Consider the following 14,404-nt stretch of genomic DNA (forward strand, 5'->3'; position numbering starts at 1 on the left):
GGAGGGGAAAAAAAAAAAAAAGAAAAAAGAAGAAAAGAAAGAATAGGAGTGAAAAGAAAAAAGCCCCTAGGCTTCCATCGGAAATGCCTTCATTTCTTGGAGCCTCCTTATTTTGCCACCTTTCTACTTCCCCTGTGGCTCTGTCTCGGTTGTTGGACATCTTTCTGGAAGAATATACCTTGCGCTTCCCCGAGCCAGTAGTCAGTGGGTCCTCCCCTCACCTCACACTCGGATCCCCACCCCTTCTTCCCCAGTCAATAAGCGGAGCCTGTGGAAACAGGCTCTGACACAGTCTCATCCTGGATCCACTACCCCGGGCAGCAGGCAGCCAGACTCACACGTGAGAGGAAGAGAAATAACGCCAGCGATTCTTTTCCAGCCCTAGACTTTATTCTATGCCTTCTTCACTCCCCCCACCCCTCACCCCCGTCTGACTAAAGTGCAAAAGCATCTTTTCACTTCTGTAGGAAGCCCCCAAACTGCCCGAGAGATGCAAGAGTGAGACTGATCTCTATACATTAATCATTTCTATTTAATAATGAAAGAAACTACGATTTTAATAAAAATAATTGCTCAATATTTTTATTAGCCATGTTCTCATTGCACAAGAATGATAAACTCTGCCAGCATCTGAATCATCAATATGATTTAAACTGTGTTGAATGAAGGTGCTGGAATGAAATCAACCAACGGGCTGTTAGTATATATATATATATATATATATATATATATATATATATATTTTTTTTGATTTTTCTTTTTTGATTTAAGAACTTTAAAAAATAATACCAGATAGCTGTGTGCTGGTGAATATGCATAAGTCTTTGAGATGAAGACATATTTGCAGGCTAAACATATTAAAGGCTGAATATCTATTTACATAAACATGGATTTGTGCACATATATGAAAACAATCTATATGCATTGTTATAAAAAAGAAGTAAACTATTTGGCCGAACACAGTCATGTTTGTGCTCCCGTGTTTCACAGCACAAAAGGCAGTCTGTAGGTATTTACCCAGTTCCTTTGTTCTTCGACGGCTCCCTTTAATCACAGAATGTGGTACGCTGCCCACCTTTCCCTTCTACATGAGCAATATTCCTGAATTACTGCTCAGACAGAGCTAGCCACCGGTGACTCTGCAGCATACAAGGAATACATACAAAGGAAAGAGAAGTACGGCAGTTCTCAAGCCAACTCGAATGCTGTCTGGTGCTGTTGAAATTTCAGTTTACGCACACAGACAGATCCCAGCATGCACTGCGGCCCTGCAGGACCAACTAAGGTAGCAGTTTGGCAACAGATCGGCGGCAACCCACGTAAAGGACAACCATTTGCAGAGGTTCCAAAGACAACCTCACACAGCCTCTAAGGAAAGGAGCATCTGCGGGCGGACATATACCTCTAAAAGCAGCTCCCACAGCCTCCTGATTTGAAGGAAAAGGGGAGAGAAAAGAGAAAGAAAAACTCAAGTGCAAAACCAAAAAGCACGCGCGCGCACACACACACACACACACACACACACGTGGGCAGCCGAAGGAAACGTGGAATTAAGCACACGCTCTCATGAGAGAGAGGCAGGAAGGGAAAATAGAGAGGAAGAAAAGGAAAACAGAAATTGGTAGAGGGAGGGGAGTGAAGAAGGGGATGAAAGGATGAGAGTGAAGAGCAAAGAATCACTGAGCACTGAAGCAACAAATAAAACATGAAATTAGATGGCAGAAACTCGGGAATAGTGTTCAAGTTCAGAATTTAACGAGAAAGTATACCGGAAATTAATGTTTACGCAGCATAGCTTTAAAGGCGTATTGTCTGTAGCAGTGTGATGCCTGCTGCCTATTTCCAGTTCTACTTTTAAATATACTGGTCATCTCTTAAAGCCTCTGTGATCAGAGATTCATCTTTTTGTTTTGTTTTGTTGTTGTTTTTTAAGTGCTTCAGCATCTGTGTCCTTTATGCTACTTTTTTTTTTTTTTTTAGATAGTGGCCCACAATCCTCCGGATAAATTAATGTCATGACCTCACTATGGCTATCAGACATAAAATGTCGACTATTTTAATAATTGAACATGCGCTTACAGCAAACTGCCTACTGATATCTTAGCTCTGTGGACTGTCTGCATAATCAATATTATTTGAAAGAAGATGTTGTAATCAATCAGTTCAATTACCACTGTCATAAAGATGGGTTTAAGGTCTCATCTGACTCTAAACTTCTAATCATCAATACTAAAACATCCCTAAAGGAAAATCTGATTATGGTTAAAGTTTTTAAAAAGATGACATCTCTCTGAGTTTTATATTTAATTGAAGCAACACAACAAATGCATGGCCTTGTTAGATGAATTATTTTTATATGCTATTTGAATTTTGTTCTGTTAACTTAAAAAATAACTAAGATATATATGAATGTGTAGCAAATTCCATATTAAGTTAAAGGAAGAAATACCTATGAAATGCTTTAATTCAACATGCCTTCTCCCTTATTACTAAGGCAGGGATCTTTTATTTCTTATAAAGACCATTTGAAATCAGTTTTATTATGGGAATTGCATTTAAAAAGTGGTTTAGGGTAAGGGAGAAGGAGGACAAAAATGATCTACAGTAAACACTGACTCAAAGTTCAGGGGTGTGCAGAATATATTGCTTTTTTTATTACTTGCATAATATTTTCTTTGTTTTACTTAAACGACACTCTCAAATAAGGTACAACAAACCACATGTAGCAATTAAAATTAAATTTACAAACTCAGTCACAGACAACAGTATGGTGATTACCAGAGGGAAAGGGGGTAGGAGGAGGTAGAATGGTTAAAGGGGAGATAAATGGTGATGGAAGGAGACTCAACTTGGGGTGGTGAGCACACAATACCATATATAGATGATGTATTATAGAATTGTGCACCTGAAACTAATATAATTTTAGTAACCAATGTTACCCTGATACATTCAATATGAAATAAAACATCTTTCATTCATCAAAAAATGTAAAAGGTAACAATTCAGTTTCTCTGTTGCCCTAGCCATATAACAAATGTATAACAGGACACATTGGTGGTTGCCATTTTGGACAATGCAGCTAAAAAACATTTCTAGTCTTGCATAAAGTTTATTGGACAGTGTTGCCTTAAACTGTCCTTGTGAATAGTTTATAGCATACTAATTATTGGGTCCCAATACATTAATTCTATTTACTTTAAGAGAATGAATCTACATTGATTTATTTGAAGATCTAAAATAAAACAATTTCATTTGACTGAAGAGGATTTAGTAGTTTTCTTTATTAATAATTTTGAAATATGCAAGACTACTCAAAGGGGTGTGGTATGTAGCAATTAACTTTAAGGTAGTTAAAATAAAACACATCATAAGACACACACACAAATACTCAACCTAAAGTCTCTGGATAAATCTGAGTGTTTCTTATGTGTCTACCCTTTCTGGAAGTGAGTCAGGATCTTTTTAGTGTCAAACAACACATATCATATATTTGTTTTTAGTAAAGGGGTGTAATAGTAGTATAAGTAGCAAAACTTAAGAGAAAGGGCACTTTTCAAAAATCCTACCAATATAAGGAAGGAATAGCATTTAAGAGCAGCAACTACTATGATTAGATTTTTTCTTTTTATTTTTTTTAAGAAAAATAATTAAGGGGCAGGGGAGACAAAAATCAGATACTGATGATCTAGGATGATCTGTTGGGAATTGTCTATTCAATAAAACACCGAGAAGAAACAGGTGTGTGTGGTGTGTGTGCATGTGTAGATCTTGTTAAGATAATTTTGAATTCCCAATCAGATTCTAGAACTAATTACCTTAAACAAAATAAAATGAAGTGAAATATAAACGTATATGAGTTTTTACTTTACAAATTTCATATGAAAGATATAGCTGACTTTTAATGAGGAAAAATACCTGACCCATCTTTTCTTCTAGAAGTTTAGTGTTTGGATGATGTTTTGATGTTTTAGTGTTTTGATGAATGAAAGATGTTTTTAGTGATTAGACGATGATTCAACTCAGACAACTTCTTGACTGGGATGCAAAAGATTTATTTGTCAACCTGAAAGTAGTTTTTTTCCCCCCTTTCTCTTTTGACAAATAAGTGCAAAGCATCCTATTAACATGGAAAAATAATGTCATAGATTTCTCTTCCTTTCAGGGATAATACTTTAGATTACAGCACGTGAAATCCAATGTTTTTTCGTTTATTTAGGAAATTGATATAATTGTAACTCTCTCTAGCAATCTTTCTGTGTTTCTCCCATCTTCCCTCCCCCCTGTTTTCCTTTCCCCATCCTCTCTCCACTTTGCGTCTCCCAAGTACAAAATCCACTTGTCAACCCAATCTGTCATCAATACCCACAAGGGGACCACATTCAAAGCCACACCAGAGATGAGACTGAGTAGAAGAAGTCTGAGGCTGTGGTAATTAGAGCAAACACATGAACTGGAGGCAGATCTTGGGGAGACAACGACAATAATAGCCACTGTTGTTCAGCCATGCGCATGAACAGATAGGTTTGAGGATGCTGGTGGAGTATTGCTCTTTCAGGAAAAAGGCAGGATATGATAATGAGGGCCAATTTGGAGACCACAAAAAATGATGTCATTATCAAATTATATTTACATCTGGAAAAGTATTTGTCAAAACTGACCAGGATTTATACATACACTAGTAATAAATGAATGTTTCTGCTGCGCCAGTGTGCATCCTAACACGTGAGATAGTAAAGGCTTTTGAAGTTGGGACCCGAGTGGAAAGGTTTAAATGATAGCAAATGAATTCAAAATCACTGCCATATTTTGAGCTTGAATTTTATGGCACAGGAGCAATAATAATTTATGTTTTAGCGAACATACCTGGAGAAGAATACTGCTTTCCTTATAGTTTATAAACAACACTTTGAAACAAAGCTGGGAAATGGGAAGAGGACCCATTTAGGAGTCAGGAACCTGGTTCTAGTGTCATTTGGTTGTAGTTTATGGTCTTGGACAAGTCATTTAACTCTAAGAAACTTTTCCTTTTACCCTTAAAATTAGGAGGAATGATTAGGTTAATCACCAAGGCCCATTTCAGCTCTAAAATTTTGTACAATGAAGAGGAATACAATTGGAAACTCATGTTGGTTATTACTACCTACTGCTTAAATACAGTATTTGCATACATAATTGTCTCATTTAATCTTCACAGTACAGACCTGTAGTACTTATCCCAGAAAGAATAATGCTATATGGTCTTTTTATGTTGTTGGACTATCTCACCTAATACCTGAATCTAAAAAATGTGTAATTTCATATTAGCTTCATAATATGGTAATATTAAAATGTTATATTAGATATTTTCTATGGATTACCCTATTCATATTTAAATTTTCATTTATTTGAAACAACATATAATATGTAGGCTGGGGCAAAAGTAGGTTTATAATTGTTCATATGGAAAATAATGCAATAATTAATAAATAATAATACAAGAATAAACTCTGTGTTTCACAGACTTACAAATGTAAACCTACATTTGCCCCACCCTGTATTTTCATCTTAGAGTGTGGGAGGCACTTATTTGTTAAGAGTTAGAAAAATGTGTATACACTGTTATGATACATACACTAAGGAGAACTCATAGATTCTTTGGATAACTTATTTGTAAAATATTAGCATATATAAATAAAAAACATTTTAGGCTTAATTGGTTGAATAAATGCTTTAGCTTTTAATAATGCATCTATAAAATCTCCTTAAGTGAGTTTTAGAAATTTTGAATAAAAATATATCAGAAAATCAGATGATCCATAAGTTTGAAATCCTCTATGACTATCAAATACTTTAAAAACTTCTTTGTTGGTTTTTAAAAAAAATACTCATTTTCAATGCTGCTTAATTTAGGTGGAATAAAGTCATTAACAAATAGTTATTATTCTGATTGCTCATAATCAATTTTATTCTAGAGTCTTAGAGTTTTCTTCACTAGAAAAATTATTCTAATTTTGTAGGGTCTTTTTTTATTATAAAGAAAAGAAAACACTTTATTCATTGATCACAGTAGGTAAGAATGGAGCACAAATGATAGAATAAATTAGCTTAAATAAAAGAAAGTATTCCTTCTTTTGATACTGCTATTTCCTTCCTGGTTTTTCCTACTAAAATGATGTATACTTTTGGAACCTAATATCACACAATTACTCATGTTCTTTTCTAGATTGCATTTTTACTTTGTAATATCTATGCTCAGTGGTAGAAACTATATCCTGATTAATACTCTCTTAGAAGTATAAATACTATGAGATGAGTTTAACTTTTGAAAATACATTCTTTCATGAAAAATGCCACTATTGCATAGTCTCAAACTTTATTACACAGGTTTTCAATATAGGTTGAAGAAGCTTCCTTATATGGAGCAGATGAAAATGCTTCTAGGGGTTATCAACATCATTGAAATATTTCTGAACAGTGGAGGTTCAAGTGCATCCTGTATCCTCATGCTTTGTTCTCATCCTTTCCAATCAATTGTATTGATTTGTTAAGGGTTAGAGGGTATACTTTCATTGATCAGGAAAATAGCCTGATGCAGCAAAACTGTCTGCCAACTCAAGACAGATCAATCCCACCTTTGTTTCCTTTTGGATACATTATGGTTATTCATTCTGCATCACCTAAATTCCATAATACATATTTTAGTTCAAGAAAGGAAATGGATAAAGAACTGTCTACTTTTTTGGAAAAAACGTGATACATTTCTGGGTATTCTCCTCACTACTGAACTTGGTGTACATTGTAATATCTGATCAAATGTTGGCCTCATTCTCAAGTTCACTCAAGAATTCTGTCCATTTTCAAAATTGCACAAGGCATGAGCAAAGAAACTTCAAAAAATGTTGAGTTCATTAAGAAAATCAGTGTTTATTTGAGAAAATAAAAGTGAAAACGCATCATTGTAACTTTTTTTTCCAGAGCCACCTTACTCATTCATTTTTTAAATGCCTTAATGGAACTGTTTGAGCTACAAAGAATCCACTGATCCTGACAGCTTTATAACTTGAAGAAATGCAAGAACTCAATTTAAGCTAGCTTTGGGAAATAATTTAAAACAAAAACTGGAACAAAAACCATCATACAATGGTACAGTAGTCTATTAATCCTATTGGGAGGGTACTTTGTAAGACTGTAGTTAAACTTCCAAAGTTACTAGCATTTTGTCTTTTACTGACCTGAAAAGCTACATGCTCTTCCTGCTCTCTCTGTAAACCTTGCTTAGATAACAATGAAAATATTCACAAACCATAACCCTCATAGCCTCAGTGGTCCACAGGCATGCCACATCTTTTATAGTAATGCTTGATTATACTTCTTTATTTAGAATATAATTAATTCATTTTCTATTATGTGCCATGAGCCATAACTTGTTAAAGAAAATGGTTAAATTGGAATTTTTGTTTGGATACTTTGCTATTATGAAGCTTTGCATTTAAGAGAAACATATTTCCATCCCTATGCCTGACAAAGACATGTTTTCAAGTACACATTAAACAAAAGAAACCAGCTTTTCAGTGACTAAATGCAGTGTTCTGTAGGACAGGAAACTTACTGCTTCTCTTACATGTTAGACCTCTAAAACATTTGCTAGATGACAGCGTTATTTAAAAAATAGTTTCTTTAGCGAAGAATTAAAGCTGAATATGCAACATTTCTTAGGAGCATTGAATAAATCTATTTGTCCAGCTTACTTTGCAAAGATTGTGTAGAAAACAGCACCATAAACACTTTCAGTCCCCACACAAGGGCTAAACAAAGAGTCCTCTTTCCAGCCATCTAATCGGGTAATTTATTTTTTCAACCATCACATATAAATCGAAACACAGCTGTAACCAATGACTTGCAGATCCAGTTCCCAGCCAGCTGGAATCAGTTCTGCTGAAACAGCAAGATTTTTACATTGTTCACTTCTGTACATCTGGAGAAATCATTGAGGTTCAAAGGTGACCAGAAAATCTCTTTAAGTAAATTCAATCGACAGTGAAGATTTGCCTTAAGAACTACAAACTCCACATTCACTTTTTACAAAATGTTCATTTCATAAAATGAATGCTTCTAATGGCTATTTGCATCCTCATCAGTATAGACTTTATGAGTTGCTAATTGAATTAAGCACTGAAATGCTGGTTTCTTTCAAACAACTTGCTTAGGGTTCTTCAAAAACTTTCTTCCAAGGAGTGGTAGCTATTTAAAACTGGTTACATTAAAACACTATGTTACATGCAGAAACACCAGGGGACCATAAGAGCCTGTAAGGAAACCAGACACCAGAAATGTACCTACTCATATCTCAAGTTTAATCATGTTTAGCTAGTATAATCCTCTATTTAGATAAAATGAAGGAGAAATACTATCCGAAAGAAAGCAGGCTGGAATATCTCCCTCCAGCGAGGCAGGCAAATCCCCAAGGAGCCAGAGTCCTGGGAGAAACAAGCTCAGATCAAGCATGTTCCACATGCAATCTTGCAGGGAGGTGGTTCTGGCAGGAGAAGAAAAGAAACCCCAGAGAGCAGCCACTTTTACTCGGCCCCAGGAGCATCTCACCACACGGAGGTGACAAGTGACGGCTCACCAAAACAGAAACAGGCACGGCCCATTCTGAGCCCTCCATCAAATTAGCCAAAGCAACTAAAAACTCAGAGACTAGAGGTATTCCCGGCATTTCAATTACACATTATACTATATAGTTTCAAATGCACCCTTTTCTTCATGAAAGTCATCAAAAAGGTATACACCTTAGGAAAAGGAATACTCAAAGAAACCAAAAATATACTTTGTTTTTCCTCCTTTATTTAAATCGATATAAAGTAAACAAGTTATTCTCCTTATTTAGCCATCTTATTAAATGTGTGGCTATTTCAGTCACACATTCAGGGAGGATTGAAAAATCCAGTTTTGTTGCATAAAGATGAAGATGAGACAGAAGGAAGGAGGGGATGGAGAAGAAACATGGGGTCAAACAGAGAAAGGCCTCATAAGTCAAGTTTTTTAACATTTCTAGAGAGCCTTCCTAAATCAAATAATACTTCCAAGTTAGGATTACATATTAACTAATTTGTCTCTTTTCTATTTAAAGAAGAATATGTAATATTTAAATGATATCTTCTCTGTCCTATATAATAAAAGGCGAATATGCAAATTGACCAATAATGGAAGGACTGGTTGCTATGATGCACACTGACCACCAGGGGGCAGATGCTCAATGCAGGAGCTGCCCCCTGGTGGTCAGTGTGCACCCACAGGGGGAGTGCACCTCAGCCAGAATTCAGGCTCACGGCTGCTGAGTGCAGAGGCGGTGGCATGAGCCTCTGAGTCTTTCCTGCCTCCACGGCAGTGCTGAGGATATCCGAATGTTGGCTTAGCCCATGGTCAGCAAACCCGCTTGCAAGCCACATGTGGCTCATGAGCCACGGTTTGCTGAGCTGCAGTTTGCCGACCACTGGTTAGGCCCACTCCCTGGACTGCAAGAGGGCGCAGGCCAGGCTGAGGGACCCCCACTCCTCAGTGCACAAATTTGGTGGATAAAAGAGAACTGGATCTTATAAAGACTAGCAAAATACTGATAGGTTTATCTTTAAAGTTCAAATTCACCACTGTATCTGCCCAGGAATAAAGATTTTTGAAAGTCTACTCTCACCTTTATAGTTTTAAATTTTGATGAGTTTTCTTTTGCCAAACTCTGGCATGTTCAGTCACTTCTCTATCCAGGGTAGGATCTTGATCATATACATTCAAAAGGAAATACCAAGAGAAAGTAAGCAGGATATTTAAAAATCATGAGGTCATAAGCAGATGTTCTGATTCTTTGATTGGCTTATCACATATACTGACTCCTTGTCAGAAAGTGGATATTACTATGCATTTTAGAATGTTTTATCCAAGAGTTTAGCTAAATTCTCTAGGTTAGGAAATAATAGGCCATTAACTTAGGCATGGATTTTTTTTGGGGGAAAATACTGCATGTATGTATAATGCAAATATATACATTTATTCACACACATATGTAACAAATATATCATATTTTGTGGTTTAATTATCTTTACAGTCATTCAGAGGGTAAAAAATGATTCATAGATTTTTAAAGATATAAAGAAATCAGGAATATACAATGGGGTTTTTGTCTTTGGAGGATTGATAGATATTACCTATCAATAAGTAAAGAAATAGACGTTAGTGCTAACAAATTGATTTAATTAGACTAAAATTAGAGACTCTTTCAAGATCATATAACATTCACATTAGGATCAAATTTTGGCATTTTCTTTTTCCAATCTCATGACCTGTGTAGTTAAATCAGTTTTAAAGAATGGAAATTTCACCTTTTCAAAGAAAGAATTATAAAACATGTTTGTAATCTTGAGTTTATTTTCTTTCCATAGGATCTACAAAGCTTCCAAATATACCAATTTAATGCAGATGTCTTCCCATAACTTTAAGCAGTAGAAATCTCCCAAAATATTATAGGCCCTATTGTAAACAAGCTAGGGATAGAGCTTGTGAATTACATAAAGACAATATCTATGAACTAGTCTAAACAGAAAGAATATTATACCCATATAATTATACCCATAACCTTATACCTGTGCAGATAATTAAAGTGAAGTGAGAGGGGAGGGAAGGTGATTTTAAATCAAGAATCCCAATACTTACTGCCTATTTAGAACCAACCTCATCCAAATAAAATTTTTGATATGTAAAAATTAGAAAAATGATACTCAAATGGGCACTTCAAAAGACTCAGGTCTGTCAAGAAGAGTGGCATGATCTTATTTCCAGAGCTTTCATTCAGTCTTGAATTTACTTTGACATTTATGAGTTTCTACTGTGTACAAGTGATCAAGTTGCAAAAAGGATTAAAAAAATAAGAGAAACTGCCTCTTTCCTCAAACAGCTTCATATGTGTAGAAGAGTCAGACATAAACAAAATTATAATACCTAAAAAATACGAAGCCAACTGTTTAAAAAATTTTTTTTAATCCTCATCCAAGGAGTGAGGATATTTTTTCTATTGATTTTTAGAGAGAGTGGAAGGGAGGGGTCAAGGGGAGAGAGAAAGAGGAGCGAGAGAAACATCAATGTGAGAGAGGCACATTGATTGGTTGCCTCTCACTCAGGGCTAGGGATTGAACCTGCAACTAAAGTTCATGCTCTTGACCATGAATCAAATCCTTAACCCTTGGGTATGAGGGCCAATGCTCTAACCCCTGAGCAAAAATGACCTGTAGGCCTGAAGCAAACTGTTAAATGCAAAGTGCTATTAAAATACAGGGGAGAGAGACAAGTATTAAATGCTATAGAGAAGGTTTATCGCAAGAAGCTCCATTTGAGTTGAGATTTCAAGGAACAGAAGGTTCCTTGATGAAGGAAAGGTAGAGAGAAAGAGCTCCTTAGAAGAAGCAAAGGTAGAGAGAAAGAGACATCTAATTTGAGGGCAGAGAAAGAGGAAAGGCTCAAACTTTTGTATAATGTTTGGGAAATGACCAGGAGAGAGTGGTAGGATGCATCTGGCTTATGCAAAGGCAGTTATTAGGCAAAATGACCAGGCAGTTGGATTGAAACACAGTTTTAGAGGGTCTTTAATGTTATACCTGGAACTAATTATTTAGGCAAAAATAAATAACTAAAATCTATTTGAGAAGGGTTTTTGATTAGTAAAATGAGCAAACAACAATAAAACCATAATTACCATGTTCAACACCCAATCCCTTTCTAGTCCTGTGCTGGTATACTTCCTATCATTTTATCATCACAATGACTCCACCAGGTTAAGTGTTTATCATTATTTGGCTTTTACTGACAGGGAATCTGAGCATTAAAGACAGTTCTAGACTGTACCCAAACGCCATAACAGGCAATAAGTGGCTAGAATTTGATCCTGACCTATCCGATTCCAAAATTAGCTCTTAACTGTTTTGTCAGACCACCTCCTAAAATTAAATTGGCTTCTCTGAGAGTACACTTTCGAATTTGCATCTCACTACCCAACCGTATAGCAGTCTACATCACGTCAGGAAGACCCCACAAAGATTCTGATAGGGCACAAAGATTCTTTCTAGGGATCCTTTTGAATTCTGAAGTGACAGAAGTCAAGAAACATAATCCAATCTGTCCAATCCCAAAGCTCATGTTCTTTCCCTTTATCACATGCAACAATTTGTCTAGTTAATAATTTAAGTACCAGGATAAAATTTCATCTTGGGAATATACCACAATTTGCTTAAATGTTTCCCAACTGCTGAGACTTTCTAGGGGTTCCAATTTGGGGATTTTGTGAATGGTGTTGAAACCAATACTTTTCCCCATGTGTTTTGTTCCTATTTGAATTCCCTTTTGTATAACATTGCAGAAGTGGGAATATTATGATTTAAAACAACTGAGTAACTTTGGCATAATAATCACTGATGGCCTAGAGATGTCTTCCACTTTTATATGAATTTTACAATACACCAACCTTAGGACTATAATTTATAATATGATTTATTTAAAGTCTTTGCTGGTAAGTTGCATTCACTCATTCATTTTTCCATTGGTGCATTACTCACACTTTTTGTTGCTCATCTATTTGTGATCTGACGACACATTATATAACTGAAAAATCAGCTAAAGATAAGGTTTTTCTTTATCTGGTAGATTTTGAGAGTAGTCACGGCGTACTTTAATGTTCAAAGGAAATATCAACAAAATATTCTCTTCTCTCCCACGTGGTAGTCTCAAGTTACATGATAAAAGAACATCTGGGCGGAGCACCATTATGTCAATTCCAAGAAATAGGGTCAGTTAGTGGAACATCAAAGTTTGTACCAGATCTCCCATGAGGAGTTTATCAAAACAAGAAATATACCAGTTTGAAGGCTCTTGTTTGCATTTCTATTTCATTCACATTTCTAACATTTTTAACCTTTGAAAAATAAGCCCTTAAGTCACAAAGAAGTAAGCACAAGTACATCACAGAATAAGAGTTTTTGAGAGGTCTAAATTAATGCTAAAAGCAAACAGTGCTTTTAATTGGGGAATTTAATGTATATAAGAAAAGCAAATGAAAAAATACTCTGAAACTTAGAAGCTCTGAGTGCTAATATTGCCCAAGCCATGTTGACTGTGTAACTACAGAGAGGCTACTTAACACTTCAAGGAAATTACCGCATTGGACTGGAATGTCAAGTTTGCAGCTTTAAGAGCAATGGAAACAAAAACTGTTATATAAATGTAAAAAAAATTTCCATGTACCAGATTCATTTGTGGTTATTTTACCTGCTATTTTTAAAGCAAATTTTGGTAAATGGAAACAAAATCCAATTGATTTCCATTTTTAAAACTTGGCTTTATGCATCTGGAATGAAGTGACAGAGTTGTTGGGTTTTGAGGACATGAAGCAGAGCAGAAAGTACAGGGAAAAGCCAAACTTCTTCCTTTGATCTGGGGCCACTATCATTGACTTGAAGAATCAGATAAATAAAATCTCCAAACTGGAATAATGCCATCTCAATGCAAACGTCCCTACCAAAAGTTTTTAGATTTACAAACCAATGAAGAATATGAAAGACATTTTAGGCACTTTCAAAGAGATGACCTCCTATTAATTTTTAAAGTAACTACTTATACCCAGATGCTAAAAAACACATCTACTACTACTTATGGGCAAGAGGAGGAGGTGAGAGACCAAGTCAGGGAAATGAAGTATTTACTGTTTTCCTTCACGCAACCTGGTCTTTCTGTCCTAAAAGCAGTAGCATTGGGGGACTTTCAAACGAGGCTGGGAGGGCATCCATCAGATTCTTGAATGAGCCTAACTAAATTCAAAGGAAGCTGACTGGTGATTGCAAACATCAGATACCCAATTTTTATCCCTGTAGAGTAGTACGACGTGCCCATATATCTTAGGTGATTGTATAGCTACTTTTCTTTTTTATTAATTTTTTAAATCAGTAAATAGTATGGGGATATAGAAGGCATATTTCTCTTCTGACTACTCTTCATCCCCTGCTCAGGTGGTCATCAGAGTATTTGGAAAGATAGATCTCTGATAATTAAATAAAATGTTGGTGTTTAGAAGTGAAAGTATTTCACTAAGGGTTATTTCTTAAAGAGAAGGAAAACATGTTGTGCACTGCATGAGTTAGAAGCATACATTATAACAACAAAGGAACAGTAGCAACAGAACAAAGTCGAGCTTGTTTAATGAAAAATGCTTATTCATTCATTCACTCCTTCCAGTCAAAATGCCTCATGAAAAAACTGCCCTGAACAAATCATAGAGATAGAACTTCTAAATAAAGACTATTTGATCTGCCCAATTTTCAGGACAGCTACCTAGGCTGTATCTACAATTTTGTTGTTGTTAATCCTCACCTGAGGATATTTTTCCATT

The sequence above is a fragment of the Myotis nattereri genome (assembly GCF_964212035.1).
Source record: "Myotis nattereri genome assembly, chromosome: 3".
In the NCBI taxonomy this organism is placed as follows: Eukaryota; Metazoa; Chordata; class Mammalia; order Chiroptera; family Vespertilionidae; genus Myotis; species Myotis nattereri.